Source organism: Manis javanica, chromosome 3, assembly GCF_040802235.1.
Source record: "Manis javanica isolate MJ-LG chromosome 3, MJ_LKY, whole genome shotgun sequence".
Lineage (NCBI taxonomy): Eukaryota > Metazoa > Chordata > Mammalia > Pholidota > Manidae > Manis > Manis javanica.
The window spans coordinates 27,572,127-27,596,696 of record NC_133158.1 but is presented as its reverse complement, the minus strand read 5'-3'; positions in this window follow the sequence as shown (position 1 = coordinate 27,596,696).

The window sequence follows — 24,570 nt, the reverse complement described above, 5'->3', positions numbered from 1 at the left end:
AGGTCTCCAGGGGCAACCTTGTTGAGAATTTGCTACAGCAGGATTCCCCTGCTGGGGAATCTCAGACCAGAAGATGGGATATGACACCCCCTAACACACTTTCCCTGGTGTGGCTGGGAGAGGGTGTCTCAGGCTCATGGTGACAAGATGGCTTCTTGAACCAGTCTGCTTCTTGTGATCTTTTACAGCTTCAGCATTTCTCTGGGGAAGGCAGTCTCAGGTCTGGTGAGAAAGAGAATGTTTCCCTGGTTGCTTATTGCTAGGCACCTCCAATTTTATCTTTTTTGCTAATCACACTAGATTTCCTTGGGTCTCTGGTTGAGTCTGGGTGGAGAATGGGATACCTGGGTTCCTTTCAGTTGTTAGTTTGGAAGTCAGGAGGTGCTGAATCTAAGTTCCCTTTTTATGTTGAATGGGGTGGAGTGGGGGTCATAAGACACTCCATGGCTGCATTTATCCTCCAGTCCTGGGATCCTTAACCAGTTCACCTTCTTACCACCTTTCAGAAATCTTCCTTTGTTGCTTCTTGTGCTATTTCTAGGGTTTATAATTGTATTTAGTTGTGCTTGAAATTTTTCACTTAGGGGAAGTACAGGAAGAAATGATTCTACACCATTTTGTCCTGACCTTAATAAATCCATAATATACTTTTCAAAAATATTTTTCCAGTCTGAAAATTGTTCTGAGTACTTAAAATTGAACATCAATAAATGACACATAAGTTGGATAGGAAACACTATGCAGTGCCGGCTTTCCCCATTCACTGCCATCTTATTTTACGGTTGTCAAGACAAAGAGATATTCATATTATTAAAACCACAATGAAGAATCTTAAAATTCTTTATAAAAAGCAGGTTATTTTGTCCCTGTGTAACTGTGTATGCATTTTTTCTCCCAGATGTGCAGGTCAATAAATTCAGACAAAAGAAGAAAAAAAAAACACATGAACTTGTGTAACAAGTTAATGTGATATACAAAATATACCACAATTGATCTCCAAGAGGTTCTTCACAATGGTATAAAGGTCATATCAAAGTGTGGGCAAAGGGTTTGTTTGTGATTATACAGAGGATCAAAGCCTAATTTGGCTACCCAGAAAATGAATTAAGATATGATATGAAGAAGAACTTCCAACATCAACATCCTCTGAAGAGTCATTCCAGAAGATGATCATCAAAAAACTTCAACAAAGATCCTGGCACTGTTGCAGTTGTAGCTGCATTCATCCCACCGGTTCCTGGACTTGCCATTGGAATGAAGAGGAGATATCTAAGCTGGCCTGTGCATACAGTAAAACAACAAATTTGACTGGATCTATACTGTCAGAACTTAACCAAGAATTAGGAGAAGTGCAAGTTGCAGTGCTCCAAAATCGTGCGACTATAGACTATCTACTGTTAAAAGAACATATGGGATGTGAACAGTTCCCAGGAATGTGTTGTTTTAATTTGTCTGATTTTTCTCAAACTATTCAAATTCAGTTAGACAATATCCATCATATCATTGATAAGTTTTCACAAATGCCTAGGGTATGTAACTGGTTTTCTTGGTTTCACTGGATATGACTGGTAATTGTAGGTCTGCTTTTGTTATGTAGCTGCATTCCTATTATGTTAATGTGTATGCACAATTTAATTAGTAGTTTAAAACCTATACATGCATATGTTACTCTACAAGAAGATATGTCAAAGAAATAATCAATCTCCCCATGTTTTCTTCCATCTGCTACTTCTATAGCTTTTCTTCTTCCTTCCTAATTACAACTCTTTAGTAGAATTCATGCCTCATATTGAAAATTACCAAGTATCATAATTCTTCCAAGTGGTAAAGATACCTCAAGACAAATGCTGGGCAAAAAGCCACAGGGCATAAATCTGCAAAGAAGTAAAAAGCTAACCTTTTCAAACAATATTGCCTCTCTCTCACTTACCAACTTTACATTTCCCTGTATGGCCCTGGAAGATGACTGGTTAGCCAGAGATGGGTAAGATTCCTCAAGGGAGGAACAACCTAAGACAGGCACAGTTGCAGGGGGGCCATCAGGAGAGAAATTGGGGATCAACAGAGGGGAGGCTTAGAACCTCACCCCCCCCTGTTTTGAGAGAAATCTTCTGCATCCGTGGATATTTTGTTGCCCTTGTCTAGCTTGGATTAATACTTAGTCTATAGGCACAGACCTGATCATCTACATTTGCCTTCTTACAGCACTAAATTATGTTTTCTACCTTTATCTTGCATCTACCTACCACTTCAGCATTTTATTAAAAAAAATAATAATAAGGGAGAAATGTGGGATTCGCATATAAATCAAGTATAAAAATCAAATGAATAATCATATCTGAATTGATTGTTCATAGTTCATGATGCGTGATCAAAACCGAAAGTTTCTGTGATATGAGTGCCCTTGCACTGTTCACCATGTAAGAACTTATTCACTATGTAAGAATTTGTTCACCATGTAAGAACTTGTTTGTATGCTTCAGAAGATTGGAGACTGTTGAGAAATAGGCTTGGAGTTGTTTAATGACTGTGCATTGAGTCCCCTGTACAGAATTTTATTGTTGTTAACAACCATTTGATCAATAAATATGAGAAATGCCCTCTCAAAAAAAAAATACACCACAATTAATTTCTATATTGCTGCCAATTCTGACTGACTCTAAAAGATGGCCAAATCTAAGCAATCATAAAGTTTCATTTCAGAGCAATACCTGAAAGGGCTTGTAATGTTATGTGCAGCAATGTGAGTAAAGGTGGCTGCAAAGATAGTTTCATAGCCCCAGGGAGCCTGAGGCTTCAGAGGTGGCATACATGACCCTACAAACCTGCACTTTAATACATATATGCAAATATTTAAGTCAGAACCTAGGTATTTTATAGAATGCATCTGACTCTGCTGAATAAGGGATCCCAAGAGATGGCAGGTCCAAATGCCCAGAATCTTTGAACATGTTACATGATAGAAGGGACTTTGCATATGTGATTACATCAAGAATCTTGAGATGGAGTGGTTATGCTAGATTCTCAGGATGGGCCTAATGTAACCACAGGGGTGTTCATAAGAGGCATACAGGAAGATCAGATTCACAGAAGATACCACAGAAGCAGAGGTTGGACAAGCCAAGAAAAGCAGGTGACTTCTAAAAGCTGGAAAGGCAAGGAAATAGATTCTCCCCTACAGTGTCCGATGGATCACAGCCTTGCTGACATCTTGATTTTAGAACTTCTGCTCTCCAGAACTCTTAAGAAAATAGATTTATCTTGTTTCATGCCACTAAATTTGTGGTAATGTGTTGCAGCAGCAATAAAAAATCATGTTTACCGTACAGTTTCATCAAATCTTCATTCCATTCCCTTTCCCATAACCCTACTGCTCTTTTATCTAACAAATGACAAATGACAGGAAAAACATCTATTTTCTGGAGTTAGTTTTGGAAACCATATTTCTACTTCAAAATCCTCCACATAGGAGGTTTTTAGATCAGGGGGATTTGTTTGAGTGTGCACGTATGAGTGAGTTGAAAAAATGGTTCTACTGATTACCTTTGTACACACAAACACACATATATACATATAGAACACATTTATAAATCCTTCTTAGATAATGTATTCTATTAACATGAGCTTTATGCAGGGAGAACTTTTTCTTTTTTTTTTTTTTTCCAGTTCATCACTGGATTTCCAGTACTCAGCAAAATGAACATTTGTTGAAAAATGAAAGATTAATTTAAATCAAAATATAGACTATTATACCCTCTCCTGGGTTATCAGGACTAGGTGTATTTGAGCTCACTCACCAGCTAAATCTAGTTTTTATTTTTTATATTGAATTATCTCAGGCTAACTTTGTATGTGGTTTCTAACTCAGAATTACAGTCTAATGCATATGGCTTTTTTTGGAGGCCTTTAAAATTTTTAATTTACCTACATGCATACTGCTGACAACTTTCACTTGGTTGTGGTAATCAAAACAGAGACCGATTCATGTTAAGGAAAACATGATGAGTAATTTCCTCTTTAATTTGCCAAAACAGCAGCTCAGAAGGGAGCCAGATAGGATGGAATACATCCCAGTGTTTTTTAGGAGGGAGGGATTAAAAATTCAATATGGAACATATAATGAAAAATTGATAGAAATCAAATCCCATTACATATAAACTTTTAGGGCATCTGGAGTGTTTGCTGTGTTGAAAGTTCATCATGAAAGCATAGCTGGAGATCACAATCCCAGATGGAAAGAAGCTAAGCTAATATCACCCTCTCTGGTGAATTTACAAACATAAAAGATTACATTTTAATGCCTAAGGAAGGGAAGGGTTTTATATATAAGTGTGCATCTTTCATCCTCTTTCCCCTCTTCAAGCTCCTAGATTATTTTAGGCAGACTCATTGCCCTTTGCTTTGGGTGTTGGTGAATCCAAATCTTTTTTCCTAGACCAGTTCTTAGAATGTCAGAACTGAGGGGAAAGAGGAACTGGGAGGTGAGAAACAATTATAACTTAATGAAATGCAACATGTATTGTTAAATACTATATTTAGTATTATTTTCTTCAACATCTTTTGCATTGACACTAGAAGCATTTACCAAAAAAAAAAGAGAGAGAGAGAGAAATGAAAGAGAAAGAAAAAATAAAAGGCATTTGTAGAGACTATTATGGTCAAATGATAAAGTACTTTTGTATTTAGTTATCATCTTGATTATATTTTTAAAAGAAGGATTACAATTACTGAGGATATAAAGTCATTTATCTACTCTTTTTAAAAATTCAATCAATTTTTATCTTATTAATATATATAATAATATCACACATAAAGCATTCTGGAATATCTTCCCAATTATGGTGACAGATTTTAAATAAAAATTTCATAGAGCATTATTTTGCATTAAGATGAATATTGCAAAATGTTTTGCCTATGGTATTGCAGGTTGATTTTGATTTTCCTCAAACATTAGTAGTACCAGGTCTTCTTTTTCTGCCTTTCCTTCAGTGGCTTCCTGGGATATTCAGATCAAGCAAAAAAACAATTTTACATGCCATTTAAGGCTTTCCCTGTTGCGTTTCTTCCTCCTTTCCTTCTTTTCCACTACTTTCATCTCCCTCTCTCTCAATCACTCTCCAGTTACATATTAAGTCCTTGCTGGTGTCTAAGTGCTGGTGACTCTATAGGCCTATCAGAGCCTCTGCTCTCACGAAGTTCCTGTGATGAGGAAGGATATTTAATAGAAGGAGCAATACTAGGCTTAAGCTAGGGACACGCAAAGACAGGAGATTAGAGCATGATTTCCAGAACTGAGCTTCAGTCTTGACTTCCTAACTAGCAAGTGCCTGATTTCTGATGAGTTACTTAATCTCCCTGAGGCTGTATATTTTTCATCTACAGACAAGAGATAATATAATGATGATGATGATGATAAAGAAAAATGATAGTAACACTCTATAGTTTCACCAAGACTACTTTTAACTACACAAATATATTAAAATATCAATAAATGTTTACTGCTATAATTATTATTATTATTACTGTTATGTTTAGGGGTTGGGCTAAATAATGTGGGTGTTCTTAAGGAGTTCAGCTCTATTTGATGACTATCAACCTCTTCCTATGACTTATAAAGTAATGGTTTTAATGACCAAAATAATTACTCCCCTGGAATCAAATGACTTCAAACAGGTAAGCAGGACACCTGGCAAGTGGGAATAGGATGATTTTCCACCTAGCACCCTTTCAAATTAAGGGGGTGAGGGTGATCTTATAAGTCAATCTGTAACCTAATGTACTTGTACAATCTACTGAAAGAAGTGAGGAAAGCAATGTCCAGGCTTGCAGCCCACTGCTCTTCCAGAGCCAGGAGGCTTTAGCACAGCACATACTTCCCAGCACCTGATTGGCTGCCTGTCCTATCTGCTTCTTTTCAAACTGACAGGGGTCGATAAAGCATTGCAGAGAACAAAGAGGATGTGCAGAATAAAAAGGATGATGAAGAAACTGAGAATCTTGAATCATACTTTCGTCTGGTGAATAAAGGAGACCATTTATTCTAGGATGTGCATCTATTTTAAGCTCTAATTATTATTACTGAAACACATGCAAGAGGGAACATGGGAAGCAAGGGTTGTAATTTGGTTCATTGTGACAACATCAATGACCAGAATAGGAAAAATAAAAGATGGCTTGTGTAATGAGTCACTGCTAGATCTTATGTTGGTATATCCACACAAAGTTTTTTGTCCAGATCTTTTTATGCTCATTACTGAAATTACACTGAAAGATAAATAAATGATGGATGCCCACACAAAGAGCTTCAGAATCACCATGGTTATTACTTAAAGGAAATGATTTGTATTTCATTGTATGAATATAAAGAGTACATTAATGCAAAAAGAGAAAAAGAATGTAAGTCGCAGACAAAATGACTTAGTTTGTGGACCAGAATTCAGGGATACTGATGAAGTTCCAATACATGTCTAACTGGCCGTACAACCCTAGGCCACTTAGGAAATGAAACCTCTGTGCCCCAGTACCCTCATCTGCCCAGTGCAGGCAGCTGCTAATACCCACCTCCTATTTCTCAGAGTTGTGCAGAATTAAAGGAGAAGCAGATGGGTCTTCATGAACTGTATCTATAAACAGCTATGAAGATGTTCATAATTCATTTAACTAAATCCTACAGATGTTTTTGTTTGGATTTAACTTTTATCAAAGCATAGTTGTATTTTATTTTGAATCTGTAGGTCCAACTCCTACTTGACTTATAAATGTGATAATTGTGTGTTGACAGAGTCATCTCTTCTTCCATCCCCTTCCCCATCTTTTGTTCTCTTCACTGCATAGATTTGTTAGAAACATATCTAACTCTAAACCATTTATAATCCTAGTATACAAACTATGGGCTGGGAAAAGGCTGCTGATTGGTATCAAATGGGAGCTTGTTAGGAATGCAAACACCTAGCCTTCATACCCTCCTGACCCAGATGAATCAGACAATGTATTTTTGCAAGATTCCCAAGTGATCTCTTTGCACCTAAGGTATGAGGAGCATCAATTTAATGTCGTTTAACTGCCCTCTTGGCTTTGAATAATTATTTGTCCCATATTCGAGTTGCCAGGATAGGCATAGAGATCCAAAATAACAACACAAACTATTAAATGAAAGGGTCTCCCTGGTGTCTAGTCCAGACACCTCAGCTTAAAGTGAGGGGATAGCAATGTGTCCAAGAACATATTCTTCCTGAACCAGGAGCAGACCTCAATTTACTGGCTTGAGTCACGTGTGCTTTTGAACACTATCATGTTAGCAAAGATTTACTTTACTATGGAATTTTTCCATTTTCTCCTTCAGCCATAGAAAAGTTAATCACAGGTCCCTGGTTCGCCCTTGGTCTCTGGAATCTCAGGCTTCTGTGTGTGTGTACTTATTTATAGTAGGAAACAACCATAACCAATCACTGCAGACCAAGTCCATCTAGATAGCTTGAGGGGTGGCTTGGCCAATTCCCTATCCTTTGCCTCTGGCCTCTCAATTATCCAGTAGGAGATGATTCATCTCTACAGAAATTTTTGACAGTCTCAGCTGAAAGTCCTCTGAGAAGTGTAAAGTGCTAAATGTGCCCTGCAAGTGAAACCTATGCCATTCTCTGAACGCACTCTCTATTTGGAACTGAAACTAAAATTGGTTTATGCCATATATTAACTCCCCTCCACTCAACGTCACTGCACTCCCTGCCGCCCCACAGTTTATTCCCAGGGGCACAGTCAAAGTTTCTTTGCAGATCATCTACTCTAAGCACTTGGTTCCCTGTGGAAGTAATGGTGTACTGTATAGTAGAGAAACAGATTTGGGGCTTAGAGGGTCTGGGTTTGAATGAACCTCAGTTACTCCACTTACAGTTGTATGCATTTAGCCTGCTATTCTAACTCTCTGGGCTTCTGTTTCCTCATTTGAAATGGCCTCACTCACTACTATGTAACCAGGTTTTTCTCTCTTACCCTTGCTGTTGATGCTCTGTCTCTCCCCAGTGCCTTGGCCTTAGTGTAGTGATCACCTTCCCACTTTTCCAGCACTTCATCAGCCCAGCACTCACCCTTCTAAGACCACCAGCTCTCATCTGGCTGTCCATGAGGCCCCAGGGAAATGACTCTACACTTAGCTCCTCCAGAAAAGTCTGCAACCAAGCCAAGCCAATGAGCATATGTGGTGGCCTGGCCGGGATGACTTGAGTCCAGTGGATGGCATGTGAACTAATGAGCTAGCCCAACAGAGTGTCGGCGCTGTCCACGGAACACTGAAATCAAGACGTTCGCTCCTCTTCATTTTGCTTAGACAATGTCATGTGTGGATCTGCTATGCCATTTGCTTTCATAAGAGAAGCCAGCTTAAGGACACAGTGACCTTCTGTGGTAGGAAACCTGAAAGAATTGCTAAGCTGAGGCCTTAATGATATGACAAGCTTCTAGATCAAGCTATACCTAAATACAATCATATTCCTGTACATTTCAGTTATCTGAGCCAATTCTCTTCATTATTTAAACCAGTTTGAATCTAGTTTTCTATTTCAGGAAACCTATTTATACTAACATAAACATCTCCATCTCAACAAAAAACCTAAGTAGCAAAGTTATCACAGGTTTTCTTATATTCACAGTATTTATAATTTGCCCCACTTGAAAGACTTAAGCATGTGATATTTGAACAGGATTCTTTCAAACACTAAAGTAAAATACATGTCAATGTTTTGTAAATTGTAAACTACTACAAAAGTCTAAAATATTATTTTTCACAAAGCAGTGAGTCATAAGGAAACTGATGTGTGATTCTTATATTATTTGGTGTCAAGAAACTAATAAAATCTGTGGACCTTATCCCACAGAATACTGAGTATACATATACATGCAATTTTCACATAAATTCAGGGAGATCATAAACAAATTTTATAGGACATTTATGATCTCTCCAGAACTGATCTCTTAAAATTGGTTCTTAATTTGTGGTCATGTTACCACATGACCCATGAGTTACCAAAGAGGTTAAAAAACTATATACCATCTTAAAGCACCAATGAGCTCTCAGAATTCTTCTACTGAATATATCCTATTAGGAAACTCCCACATCTAAACTATATTAGAATTCAATCAAAGCTCCACTACAACTAATGCCACAATTAGAGATGTTCTTCTGGAGTCAATTATTTCATGCTTTCCTTCTGAACTTTATTTACATCTCTCTTTAAATTATTTCCTAACACTAAGGACAACATGAAAGAAATGACCCAGATATCAGTCACACAATTTTTCTCTTACTGGGAAAAATATTTTGGGTTTGGCTTTATAAAATGAATTGGATTGATATCAAATTCACTACTTGAATATAAGAATGCAATTGTACAGGGTAAGTTAGGAAAAATTTTGATGGGCATCTGAAGCCCAGAGTGAAGTGGAAAAGACTAACACACTTAACTCAAGATCTTACTTGTGGTATAGTTTTATATCCATTTTGAAGTAACTCCAGAAATTTCTAGGGCCCTTTCAAACAAACCACAGAAAGGAGAGGGCAGCAGGAAGATAAGAGAAAAAGAATCAGGAGGCAGGTTCACTGTCGTGGGGGCTGTTTCCATCCTTTCCCTGCCTCCAACATTACAGAACATGAGTCAGAAAAATCCTTAGCACAAAAGAGCAACAATGTATTGATGATACAACCTTGTAGAAAGAGCTGGCCTTTGAAACTCAAGAAAATCTTGATTTGCATTCCAAATGTGCTATGTGAGTTGTCTTTCTTGCCATGTGACAAGGACAATTTACCTGATTTCTAACTGCTGTCCATGCTTTTATTGTTTCCCTCACTTCAAAGTCTTCTCAAATCCTCCTCTTTACCCATGCCTAACCAGCCATCCCCGAATGTGCTAGCATATTCTTCCCTAATGGCCTGTAACCATCTTCCCCAGACAGAAGTTTGCTCTCATCTTCTTCAAGTGATTGCTTAAGTCTCGCGTTTCCATTGAAGTCTCCCTGACTGTCATATTTAATACTGCAACCTGGTCCCGCCCGACTCTATGCTGTTCGGCTCCCCTTTCTTTTTTTTTCTTAACATATATCACCTTTACACATTATATGACATTAATATATATGTAAACATGTTGATTGTACTTCTTCCCACTATAAATGCTACAGAAGTGAGAGTTTTATCTGTTTGGTTCTCTAATGTATTTCTACCAACTAGAAGAATGTCTGGCATATAACAGGAACTCAATAAATATTTGATTTAAATAATCAAACAAATTAATTTCTGTGAGCTTTTTAAATCTGGGAATTGGGCAGAAAAGTATGTTCTCACAAGGTTTTCTACACATTAAAATATTTTTATTTGCTGAACAATATTTTGCAAATAATTAGTTTAAAAATGTTACTTTCCTCTCTATTCTTCCCTAAGCACTTTACTGGAAATTTGACACACTGATATTAAATATGTTTTAGAAGCTAGATGCTTCATTCTCTGCCATCTCTGGTATTTGGGCAACCCAAATCCCACATGTTCAGGTGAAAAGCAGGTATTGAAACTTGGGGAAAAAGCCAGCACATGGTTATATCAAGGAACAGTCATGCTGGCATGTGAACGTGAATTTAAGTGTGAAATGAGGAGAAAAACTGAAAAATGGAAAGTTAAAATGGGATGGATACAAGTGCTATTTGGCCAGTGTTTAAGCTGAGTCCCCTAATTCACGTTACCCTGTGAGACAGGAAGATGACAAATGGACAACTGAGATCACAGAATGGGTCGTTAGCATCCAACGTGGGAGCTATTTGGGTCTAGGTTTTCCTCTAAGGAAATTCCATTTCTGGGGGGATAAGGACTCTGGGGGCTTTCAGGAGTATTAAAGGTATGTCCCCCTTTCCTTCTAGCCATGCCCTTTTTTCTATGCAGGCATGGGTCAGGATCAGATGAAAGACAAAACCCCTGATGACTGGTTCTGACATAGGCTGGCTGCATTCTCGGAAACTTACCGAGACAAAGGCAAAGGGGATGCTATTTATAAAATATCTCCCGTTGAGTATTTTCCTAAATTTCGGGGGGCAGTGCCTCTTGGTGAGGTTTAGAAAGATAGAGAGAGAGGGGGATGGACACAAGTCACTTCAAGAAAGAAAAGGATGTAATGCACAGGATTGACCCAGGCAGACAGAAAAGGAAAGAGGACGCATGTGGGTAGCAGAAAGAAGCACAGAGCACAGGCTACAGGTATTCCCTGACGAGAACTTTTTTTTTCTAGTCTGACAGTTTTTAATGTGTTTTTGTTTATGCTGATTGTTTTCAAGAAAAACAAAGGTTTGGGGGTATTTTTTTTAAAGTGTAGCTTATCAGTGTTTTACTGTGATTCATAATTACAGATTTTCGCCCTCCAAGTTTATGGCAGAATTTACTCATTTTTTTCTAACACTAGTATTATTTCATATTTCACATATAAATCAGTACTAACAACTATTTTATTTTAAGATAATGGGCATTTACTATGTACTAAGAACTATATATGAATGATCCTCTTAGTCCTCACTACAAATACTGAGATACAGATTGCATATATGTTACATATAAAAGGGAGAACTGAGGATCAGAAAGGTAAGTGGCTTCTACAAGGTCATACAGCTAATAAGAAGCAGAATGGCAGAGCCAGGAGTTCAGCCCACCTTTGCTTCTAGAGCAAGTAAATACCATGGATACTGGTTTCCTGAAAAAGCATACAATCGGAAGAGTAAATTTAAGGGGCAGGTGTACTGGTGAATGAAAATGAATGATAGGTTGTGCATTTTATGAAAAAAAGAGAAGCAATAAGACAAATTAAGTTCTAAAGAGTATTACATTGTTTGGTTTTAGATATTTCCTTTTAGCAATGTAATAATTTATGAAACGAATTTTTTTATTTCAATGACTGTAACAATTTGCCCAACAACTGGGATTTGTCTTCTCCACAATTATCTCCCACTAATATTTCCCTCTACTTGCTGATAAGTACAGCCTATTTTTACTTTCGAGGAAAGGGAGTTTATGCATAACAAAACTTTGATTGAAGAGTGTCTGAAGGCATATCTCAAAATCCTGGCTTATGTACTGTGCTCAGAGTTTTAGTTGTGATAAATCATACATAATGCAAAACCAAATGAGTTAGGGAAAAGTTCAGCAAAAATCATTTGAACTTCCATTAAGAGAGTGTTACAGCTGTCTCTCCTCTCCACCACACCATTAAGCATCTTATTATCAGTAGCTCTGTCAGTTTTAACAATTTTCATCTAAACACCACTTCATTCTCTGACCCAACAAATGCAACTTTGACCTCATTAACCTAGTTGGCATTAACCTTGGAATAATAAGAAGTTGAAGCTACCCTCCATGTGCTTTGTGAGAGCATCACTCTCATTTAAGTCAGGTAGGTGAGTTTTCTTGCCATGGTCAAAGACTGCACGTGCCAACTTGGTCAGCCATCATGCCTCAGGGACCCAGAATCTGAGTAAAGGCACGGTAATGACTAAGTCAATGTGCAGTCTCATTCATTAACAGAAAATACAATAGAAGTAAATGCTCTGTTCTCTAATGGAAGGAGATCTGTCTTAGAAGACTGAGGACCTGTGTTCCAGTCCCAGCTCAGGTATTAACTTACAACAGGATTTGGACAAATCACTCAATCATTCTAGATTTTCTTTTCTTTGGCAATAAAAAAAAGGTATTAATTGGGAGGTCTTCAGTCCTCTCCAGTTCTAAGATTCTAGTAGAGGTCCAGTGTCCTGTCCAGATCCTGTTTGAGGCCAGTGTTCCCATCCACCAGATGAACTGCAATGCAAGTAATGATTAGATCCATAACATTCTCTGGAAAATTGCTCTTGGCCAAGAAGGAGAGATACCCCTTGGGAGTTTAACTTTTGTCTCCCAATCCCCACCTCTTCAAACAGTTTGTGATTACTGGACACAAAAGCCCAGTCTCTTGCCTGCAGGTGAGACAACTTCAGCACAAATTTTGTGCTAGTACACACCTTCACCCTCAGGGCACCAGACTAAAGCCAGACTTAACGCTGACCACATCATTTCTTGGGTGTATTTCTTCTCTGTCCAACTTCCCTCACTCCCTTTGAGGGTATTCCTGAAAAGCATTCCCTCAATAATCATAATGCACCCAAATCCCTGCCTCAGGCTCTGCCTCTAAGGAACTCAAATGAGAAAGATTCTAAACATTGTTGATGACTTACCAAGATTAACATTTTTAGATGAAGGACTTAGAAAATTATTTCTCTCATATATAAGTTTAGAGATTCAATAAGACATGTTGGACAGTGCAGTTTAAGACAGGACTAACATTTGTGGTAGGTCAAGGTCAGATTTCCCAAAGAAATGATATTTGAGTTGCTGAAAAAATGACTTCTAGGGGAAAGGGGCACCAAGTGAAGAGAACAGCATCTGCAAAGGATGAGAGGCATGACAGCAAAGTGCTGTTCCAGAAGTGGAGGGAGATGATCATAGATAAACTTGGGGAATACAGTCATGGTGGGAGGTCAATACGAAAATGACAACGTTATTACATTGTAAAAATGACCTTACAGCTAATATTTTTAAGACTTTATGCAAAGCCCTGAGTTCAGTATATTCAGCCTACCAAGATATTTCTTCCATTCAACCACAGTAACAGGTATATATGTTAGGTAGTATTATTGTATTCATTTTCACATGTAAGGAAAATGAGGTACGGAAAGATTTACACTGATTCTGCAGGTAGGAAATGGCAGATTCTGGATAAAAACCTTACCATTTCACAGACTACTCTGTAAACCTCTGCAATGTGATGGTCTCCTATATACCCATTTACCAACTTATGGTATGTTAATGAACTTGGAAGATTATGGGGATGGATTGAAGGATATTAAACAGCTAAGTAGTATGATTTCACAAACATTTGAAAAAATTCATCCTCATAGCATTTTTTATTAGAAACTTCCAACAAAGCAAATGGAAAAGGAAATGAAGGTAAAGAGAATAGGAAGCTACTGAGAATTTTAGTCTTAGAGATGATACAGCAAGTCTTAATATTCTCACTGCTCTAACACAATTCCACAACTGGGTGGCTTTAACAACAGACATTTATTTCTTACAGTTCTGAAGGCTGGAAGTTCAAGATCATATGCAAGTGTATTCAGTTCCTAGGGAGAACTCTTTTCCTGTCTTGCAGACATCCTCCTTTTTGTTGTATTTTCACATGGAGCAAAGGAAGAGCTAGCTAGCTCTGGTCTCTTCTTAGAAAGTATTAATCCTGTCATGAAGAGCCTAACTTCATGACCTAATGTATCCCTAATTACTTCCCAAAGGCCCCATCTCTAAATACCATCACATTGGGGGTTAGGGCAGCAACATATGAATTTGGGGATGGGATACAAACATTAAGTCCATAACTCACCCCTATTAAGTGGCAGTATGGATACAGAGGAGGTAACAGATTTAAGGGTAGTTGTAAATGGTTTACTTCTAGCAGAAGTTTAAAATTAATAGCCGTGTGAATTTTGTTGTTATAAGGCTGTCAAACTCAGCAAATGAAGAAGTCCCAGTTGTATATGACTTTCAGATAAGCAAAGGATAATTTTTTGGTGTCTGTCCCATGCAATATTTGGAAAGTATTTATACTAAAAAATTACTTACTTATCTCAAATTCAAATTTAACTGTGTATATTGAATTTAATCTGCAAGTCTCAGTCTTAGACCATGTCCAGTTTGAGAATTTGGGCAGTCACACCTGCATAATTACCTGAGTAAGAGTAAAATAATCTCTCTCTCTACTACCACATAGAAATATAATGGAAATTGTCTTCTGTATATTTCCAGTATTACATCTGCCAGACTTTCAGGGAGAGAATGAAAACCTACCTGTAAAATAATGATGTTTTGATTTCTGTTTGTCCTGTTGTTCACCAAATTGTATTAATGAAAAAATAGGTCACAGGATTGGTTTCCTTTAGATCCAGTTAGCATTGAAAAGAATCATGATATTTTACAGCTGGAAGGGATCAAACCATAATTTCATGCAATGACCTTCTTTTCAAATGAAGAACTAGAGACCCCAAGCAGTTAGGGGACTTACCAAAGGTCACACTGTGCTAAATCAAATATATGCATTTTATCAACTTAATCCTCACAACAACTCTGGGAGGAAGTGATATTATCACAATTTTATATATGAGAAGAATCTGAGTCAAGTCAACTAATTTTGCTAGAGGAAGCAGGGCAGAAAATAGCAGAGCTTAGATTTGAAATAAGACTGAATCCTAAGTGCATTTTTCTTTATCTTTACAAAGTAGCTTTCTTTCTCCACCTTACACACATACACACACACACACACATACCATACATGCATACATGCATACACACCACACCATGCCAACTCTCTATGAGCATATTGTAATCTTAATGAATAATGTACCTTGAAGGGTCAAAAAAATTGTGGATTTCTTAATACAAATCCAGTGCCAAGATAGAAATAAACAACTTGAGATGGGCTAGTATCATTCTCACACAGGTATGTGAGGTTTCAATACCACAGGATAATGCCAAGGTTAGCCTCTAACTTCTTGATTGGGATACCTGCATTCTGTTACAGTTTTCCTAGTGCTGACTTCCACCTTATTTGCAATTTTTTTCAATAGGACACTAGAATTTTAATATTGCCTGCATTTTAAATGAGCTTTATTTGTAAAACAGTTTAGGTTCACAGCAAAACTAAGCAGAGAGTACAGAGATTTCTCATATACCCGTTACCACTACAGTTTCCCTCATGACTCCATGCCACCCAGAGTGGTACGTTTGTTATAACTGATGATACGTTATTTTAACCAAAGTTCACAGTTTACATTAGTGTTTATTCTTGGTGTATATTCTATGAGTTTTGGCAAATGTATAGTAACACATATCCATTATAGTTACTGCCTACATTTAAATTTCATTTCTGAGTTGGCAATTGAAAATTTACTAGAATTTTTCTTAAAAGTTAGAATATTCTCTTTTATTGTTAACAACCATTTGATCAATAAATATGAGAGATGCCCTCTCAAAAAAAAAAGTTAGAATATTCTTGCTATCTGAAATCTTGGGGCACAATGGAGTTCATAGAATGTCTGAGTAGGAATTCATAAAAATTTGTAAAAGCAATTGGTACTAGCCAAGAGCTGTAGTGTTGACAAGCTCTGCTAGATTTCAAAATATTATTTTGAAATTGCTTCAGCAAATACGTATGATGTTCCACTATTAAGTAAACATACTTAAACATAAATAATGAATTTTCATGGGACTCCAGAGTGAGTCTATATTGTGTCTATACTAAGTATTAATTTGTTTTAGTAAATATTACTGTGTTCACTACAGACCTGTCAACATTAATAGAGCAGGGAAAAGACCAAATTTTATATTTACTACAAATGAAAGACTGACCTTTTCATTATGCTTTCTTCTGAAAAATAAAATTTTTCAACTAAGAATGTTTATTTTTAGCAAAATGATCTTTATTAATAAAAAATCTCTGCCAGAACACTTAACACAGAGCCATCTAGCATGCTCACACTGGTTAGCTCACTTTGAATATATGAATGTAGCAAAGAGACAACAGGCTTTAATATAAAACTGTTTTGTAAAGTACAACTGATTATATTACCAAAGAATACCTCAAATCTTTCCACTTGCCTTCATTACCACCTTTATGATGTGACCTGAAATAACCCCTGATCCTAACTCCCACATTGCTGACCAGTCCATCTTCCTTCCCTTAAACTGATAACTCTTATGGTTTGCTGAAGGGTGGGGGCTTTCTTAAATATATTTTGGGTCAAGTATCTACCTTCAGTGGCTTCTCATTACCCTTAAAATGAAGTAAAAAATCCTTTACTGCCCAGTAAGCTCCTAATAATTTAGCCCTGCTTACTTAATCACGACCATTATACTGTAACCAGATCCTTATTCACTTAACTCCACCCACACTGGCCTCTCTGATCCTTTAACTCATCAAGATCTTTTCAGCCTCAAGGTATGTTGTTTCTTCTTCCTGTCCTTTATTATCTGGTTAATTTTGATTCATCCTTCAAGTCTTACCTTACATGTCTCTTTTCCAGGGCATCCGCTTCTGACTTCCCTAATGGGAAAGTTAGATAACCATGCTATAAGCTCTGTAGCATCCTGAAGCTTTCTTCATAGCAGTTAGCAGAGTTTTATTCAAACAATTATTACTTTATCTGTGTAATGAGTTTCTTCCTCTGCCAAGCTCCCTGAAACCATAGGTGTATTTTTCATTAAATGGCATTCAATCTTGGCTGAAAATTAAAATAACCTAGGGAGATTATAAAAAGCCCTGATGCCTACAGCAGGCCCCACATAAATTAAGTCAGAAACCCTGAACATTGGTATATTTTGTTTTGTTTTGTTTTTTTAAAGCTCCTTAGTATTTTATTTTTAAAGCTCTTAGGGTGTTTCAAATGGAATTCAGAGTAGAGAATATCTGACTTCACAAAATCCTTGGTACAAAATAGATGCTCATGAAGCATTTTTTATATTAAAGGAAGACTAGAGTGGGAATATGAGATAACAACACAAGGTGCTCACAGTGAAGAAAAACAAGTAAAAAAGTTTAAATGACAAAGAAAGTTTCTACACATTAGGTTGTGCTTTGGTCTAAAAGGTAGAGATAAAAAGAAAAATTAACCATTATCCCTATCCTCTAAGAAGACACAACTTAAGTGTATTTATACTTAACAAGGATGTATAACAACAAAAGAGAAGAAAGTTCACAAGGTAAAAAGTCATCTCCCAACAGAAAAATAAATGTTTTGTTGGAATGGAGAACAGTAAGAGTTAGAGAAGAAATTACAGAGGTGTGAGAATTGGGGCCACCTGCATCCACAGAGCTAAATCAGCAGAACTAAGGACTGAGGACACTGTCAATATATAACTTAACCAATTGTTATGATTAACAAATAAAGCATTGACATCTGTCAATAAACTTAACCAACTGTTTCAGGGCAATCTTACCCAGAAAAAAAAATTATAAACCTGTATTATTTTCTTTGCTTCTTACAAACCAATATAACTGAATAAACAGTTTGCTCAACTGGCAAAGAGATCTCCTATTGGGACATTAGATTGTTCATGTGGACAAACAGCTCATGGTCAAACTCACTGAAAAACTCCCAACAATATGATTAACAACAGTAAATATTATGGCACAAAAAATAATAATAATCTTCTTAAAAATTATGGTACAAAAAATTAAAATGGAGTCTCTTCTAGGAGAAAAAAGCAAAAACAAAACACAACTGCTTTAAGTCCGTTATCTCCTCAAAGAATTTCTTTGCCGAGGAATTTACTCTTCTTCTTGGCTTGGCTATTCACTCTGATGGCCACAGTGCACATGCACAGGAATTCAACAAGAGGGGTATCTTGACATGTGGGAAAGTGTAGGTAGAAAAGATGGGCATGTTATAGAACTCTTCCATTATCAAGAGGTTAGACTCTCTGGTCTGGATAGAGAACCTCTCTTCTAGAGGGTTCTCACAACTAAAGCAATATAGTAAAAGGGAATGTGATTTCTTATGAAGTCTTTGTCTCTGGAAATGTCAAGGAGAAGCTAGGTAGCCACTTACCAAGTATGTTCAAGTCAAAATTAAGAATGGGGAAGAGAAATGAATTATATTACTTTTTATTAAAGTGTAATATTATTTAGTTGGTGGCATTAAATAACTTCGAATAGCAGAGTCTCCTTCAGTCTTCCTGAGTCACATTGAGAGAAAGACTAGGTTTAGGTCTAGTTTGACTCTAACACTTCGTAATCTTCTTTTAAACTGGAAGAATGCAGGGATCAGACTCAGATATTTTATGCATAACTACAGTTCACTAGAACATAATCACAGTGTTTTCTTATCACTGTATTCATTTTTCATCCTTACCACTTATTTATGGCAAATCATTCTGAATTTTCATTTATAATAGTGATAGAAAGTTTACTCTTTAAGTAAGTTTATTTGCATAAGATGTGAGATGATTTTAAAATACTAAGTAAGTGAGAGTATAGGTAGGAATGGTTATGGCAAAAAATGCAAAGTGGTGGGTAGAGGCGGGAGCCAAGATGGCGGCGTGAGTAGAGCAGTGGAAATCTCCTCCCAAAAACACATAGAGCTATGAAAATATAACAAAGAAAAATCTTCCTAAAATAGAGACCACAGGACACAGGACAACATCCAGACCACATCCACACCTGCAAGAACCCAGCGCCTTGTGAAGGGGGTAAGATACAAGCCCCAGCCCGGCGGGACCCGAGCGCCCCTCCCCCCGGCTCCCGGCGGGTGGAGAGAAACCGGAGCAGTTTTTTTTTTTTTTTTTTTTTTGGCGAGCGCTTTTTGGAAGCCTTAGAGGGACGGGCCCCCGTTGCTGGGGAGGCAGGGTGGCGGGACCGGTGAGGAGGTGCCTGGGAACGGCGCCGGAGGACAAAGAATATCCCGCGTTTCTCCCTGCGAGACCTGGGGGCGGGTGCCTGAGACCGGTGCCTGAGGACGGAGGAGGTCGCGCGTTTTTCCCCTTTTTTTTTTTCTCTCTTTTTGGCGAGCGCTTTTTGGAAGCCTTGAAGGGACGGGGACCCCAGTGCTAGGGAGGCACGGTGGCGGGACTGGTGAGCGGGTGGCTGGGACCGGCGCCTGAGGACAAAGAATATCCCCCGTTTTTCCCTGCGGGACCGGTGGGCGGGTGCCTGAGACCGGCACTTGAGGACAGAGGAAATCGCGCGTTTTTCCCCTTTTTTTTTTTCTCTTTTCTGCGAGTGCTTTTTGGAAGCCTAAAAGGGACAGGGACCCCGGAGCTAGGGAGGCAGGGCGGCGGGACTGGTGAGCGGGTGCCTGGGACCGGCACCTGAGGACAAAGAATATCCCGCATTTTTCCCTGTGGGACCGGTGGGTGGGTGCCTGAGACCAGCACCTGAGGACGGAAGAAATCGCGCGTTTTTCCCCTTTTTTTTCTCTCTTTTTGCCGAGTGCTTTTTGGAAGCCTTGAAGGGACAGGGACCCCGGTGCTAGGGAGGCAGGGCGGCGGGACTGGTGAGCGGGTGCGTGAGACCAGTGCCTGAGGACCAAGAATATTGAGCGTTCCTTCCCTGTGGGACCGGTGGGTGGGTGCTTTTTGGAAGCCTTGAAAGGACAGGGACCCTGGTGCTAGGGAGACAGGGCAGCAGGACCAGTGCGCGGGTGCCTGGGACCGGCACCTGAGGAAAAAAAAAAAAAAATCGCGTGTTTTTTCTTTTTTTTTTTCCTTTCTGTTCCCTCTCTCATTGTTGCTGTTGTTGTTTTGGTTTGGAGAGTGCTTTTTGGAAATCTTAAAGGGGCAGGACAGGTCACTTAGACCAGAAGCAGGGAATCTGGGGATCTCTGGGCACTCTAACCCCCTGGGCAGCAGGGAGCACAGAGGCCCCTTACGGAGATAAATAGTCTCCTGGCTGCTCCCCCTCCAACGGGGCTCCACCATTTTGGAGGAACAGCCCCAGCCAGGCCAAGCCCACAGCAACAGTGGAGATAAACCCCAAAGCAACTGGGCAGGAAGCAGAAGCCCTGTCTGCGCACAGCTGCCCAGCACAAGCCACTAGAGGTCGCTATTCTCCCAGGAAAAGGCTACAAACCAACAAGAAGGGAAGCTCTTCCAGCGGTCACTTGTACCAGCTCTGCAGACTATCTCTATCACCATGAAAAGGCAAAACTACAGGCAGACAAAGATCACAGAGACAACACCTGAGAAGGAGACAGACCTAACTAGTCCTCCTGAAAAAGAATTCAAAATAAAAATCATGAACATGCTGACAGAGATGCAGAAAAAAATGCAAGAGCAATGGGATGAGATGCAGAGAAAAATGCAAGAGCAGTGGGATGAGATGCAGAGAAAAATGCAACAGCAGTGGGATGAAGTCCGGAAGGAGATCACAGATGTCAGGAAAGAGATCACAGAAGTGAAACAATCCCTGGAAGGATTTATAAGCAGAATGGATAAGATGCAAGAGGCCATTGAAGGAATAGAAGCCAGAGAACAGGAACGTATAGAAGCTGACATAGAGATAAAAGGATCTCCAGGAATGAAACAACACTAAGAGAAATATGTGACCAATACAAAAGGAAAAACATTCGTATTATAGGGATACCAGAAGAGGAAGAAAGAGGAAAAGGGATAGAAAGTGTCTTTGAAGAAATAATTGCTGAAAACTTCCCCAAACTGGGGGAGGAAATAATCGAACAGACCATGGAATTATACAGAACCCCCAACAGAAAGGATCCAAGGAGGACAACACCAAGACACATAATAATTAAAATGGCAAGGATCAAGGACAAGGAAAGAGTTTTAAAGGCAGCTAGAGAGAAAAAGGTCACCTATAAAGGAAAACCAATCAGGCTAACATCAGACTTCTCAACAGAAACCCTACAGGCCAGAAGAGAATGGCATGATATACTTAATGCAATGAAACAGAAGGGCCTTGAACCAAGGATACTGTATCCAGCACGACTATCATTTAAATATGATGGTGGGATCAAACAATTCCCAGACAAGCAAAAGCTGAGGGAATTTGCTTCCCACAAACCACCTCTACAGGGCATCCTACAGGGACTGCTCTAGATGGGAGCACCCCTAAAAAGAGCACAGAACAAAACACACAACATATGAAGAATGGAGGAGGAGGAATAAGAAGGGAGAGAAGAAAAGACTCTCCAGACAGTGTATATAACAGCTCAATAAGCGAGCTAAGTTAGGCAGTAAGATACTAAAGAAGCTAACCTTGAACCTTTGGTAACCATGAATCTAAAGCCTGCAATGGCAATAAGTACATATCTTTCAATAGTCACCCTAAATGTAAATGGACTTAATGCACCAATCAAAAGACATAGAGTAATAGAATGGATAAAAAAGCAAGACCCATCTATATGCTGCTTACAAGAAACTCACCTTAAACCCAAAGATAAGCATAGACTAAAAGTCAAGGGATGGAAAAACATATTTCAGGCAAACAACAGTGAGAAGAAAGCAGGGGTTGCAGTACTAATATCAGACAAAATAGACTTCAAAACAAAGAAAGTAACAAGAGATAAAGAAGGCCACTACATAATGATAAAGGGCTTAGTCCAACAAGAGGTTATAACCATTCTAAATATATATGCACCCAATACAGGAGCACCAGCATATGTGAAGCAAATACTAACAGAACTAAAGAGGGAAATAGACTGCAATGCATTCATTGTAGGAGACTTCAACACACCACTCACCCCAAAGGATAGATCCACCGGGCAGAAAATAAGTAAAGACACACAGGCACTGAACAACACACTAGAACAGATGGACCTAATAGACATCTATAGAACTTTACATCCAAAAGCAACAGGATATACATTCTTCTCAAGTGCACATGGAACATTCTCCAGAATAGACCACATACTAGCTCACAAAAAGAGCCTCAGTAAATTCCACAATATTGAAATTCTACCAACCAATTTTTCAGACCACAAAGGTATGAAAGTAGAAATAAATTCTACAAAGAAAACAAAAAGGCTCACAAACACATGGAGGCTTAACAACATGCTACTAAATAATCAATGGATCAATGAACAAATCAAAATAGAGATCAAGGAATATATAGAAACAAATGACAACAACAACACTAAGCCCCAACTTCTGTGGGATGCAGCGAAAGCAGTCTTAAGAGGAAAGTATATAGCAATCCAGGCACACTTGAAGAAGGAAGAACAATCCCAAATGAATAGTCTAACATCACAATTATTAAAACTGGAAAAAGAAGAACAAATGAGGCCTAAAGTCAGCAGAAGGAGGGACATAATAAAGATCAGAGAAGAAATAAACAAAATTGAGAAGAATAAAACAATAGCAAAAATCAACGAAACCAAGAGCTGGTTCTTTGAGAAAATAAACAAAATAGATAAGCCTCTAGCCCAACTTATTAAGAGAAAAAGAGAGTCAACACAAATCAACATAATCAGAAATGAGAATGGAAAAATCACGACAGACTCCACAGAAATACAAAGAATTATTAAAGACTACTATGAAAACCTATATGCCAACAAGCTGGAAAACCTAGAAGAAATGGACAACTTCCTAGAAAAATACAACCTCCCAAGACTGACCAAGGAAGAAACACAAAAGTTAAACAAACCAATTACAAGCAAAGAAATTGAAACAGTAATCAAAAAACTACCCAAGAACAAAACCCCGGGGCCGGACGGATTTACCTCGGAATTTTATCAGACACACAGAGAAGACATAATACCCATTCTCCTTAAAGTGTTCCACAAAATAGAAGAAGAGGGAATACTCCCAAACTCATTCTATGAAGCCAACATCACCCTAATACCAAAACCAGGCAAAGACCCCACCAAAAAAGAAAATTACAGACCAATATCCCTGATGAACGTAGATGCAAAAATACTCAATAAAATATTAGCAAACAGAATTCAACAGTATATCAAAAGGATCATACACCATGACCAAGTGGGGTTCATCCCAGGGATGCAAGGATGGTACAACATTCGAAAATCCATCAACATCATCCACCACATCAACAAAAAGAAAGACAAAAACCACATGATCATCTCCATAGATGCTGAAAAAGCATTTGACAAAATTCAACATCCATTCATGATAAAAACTCTCAGCAAAATGGGAATAGAGGGCAAGTACCTCAACATAATAAAGGCCATATATGATAAACCCACAGCCAGCATTATACTGAACAGTGAGAAGCTGAAAGCATTTCCACTGAGATCAGGAACCAGACAGGGATGCCCACTCTCCCCACTGTTATTTAACATAGTACTGGAGGTCCTAGCCACGGCAATCAGACAAAACAAAGAAATACAAGGAATCCAGATTGGTAAAGAAGAAGTTAAACTGTCACTATTTGCAGATGATATGATACTGTACATAAAAAACCCTAAAGACTCCACTCCAAAACTACTAGAACTGATATCGGAATACAGCAAAGTTGCAGGATACAAAATCAACACACAGAAATCTGTAGCTTTCCTATACACTAACAACGAATCAATAGAAAGAGAAATCAGGAAAACAATTCCATTCACCATTGCATCAAAAAGAATAAAATACCTAGGAATAAACCTAACCAAGGAAGTGAAAGACTTATACTCTGAAAACTACAAGTCACTCTTAAGAGAAATTAAAGGGGACACTAATAAATGGAAACTCATCCCATGCTCATGGCTAGGAAGAATCAATATCGTCATAATGGCCATCCTGCTGAAAGCAATATACAAATTTGATGCAATCCCTCTCAAATTACCAGCAACATTCTTCAATGAATTGGAACAAATAATTCAAAAATTCATATGGAAACACCAAAGACCCCGAATAGCCAAAGCAATCCTGAAAAAGAAGAATAAAGTAGGGGGGATCTCACTCCCCAACTTCAAGCTCTACTACAAAGCCATAGTAATCAAGACAATTTGGTACTGGCACAAGAACAGAGCCACAGACCAGTGGAACAGATTAGAGACCCCAGAAATTAACCCAAACAT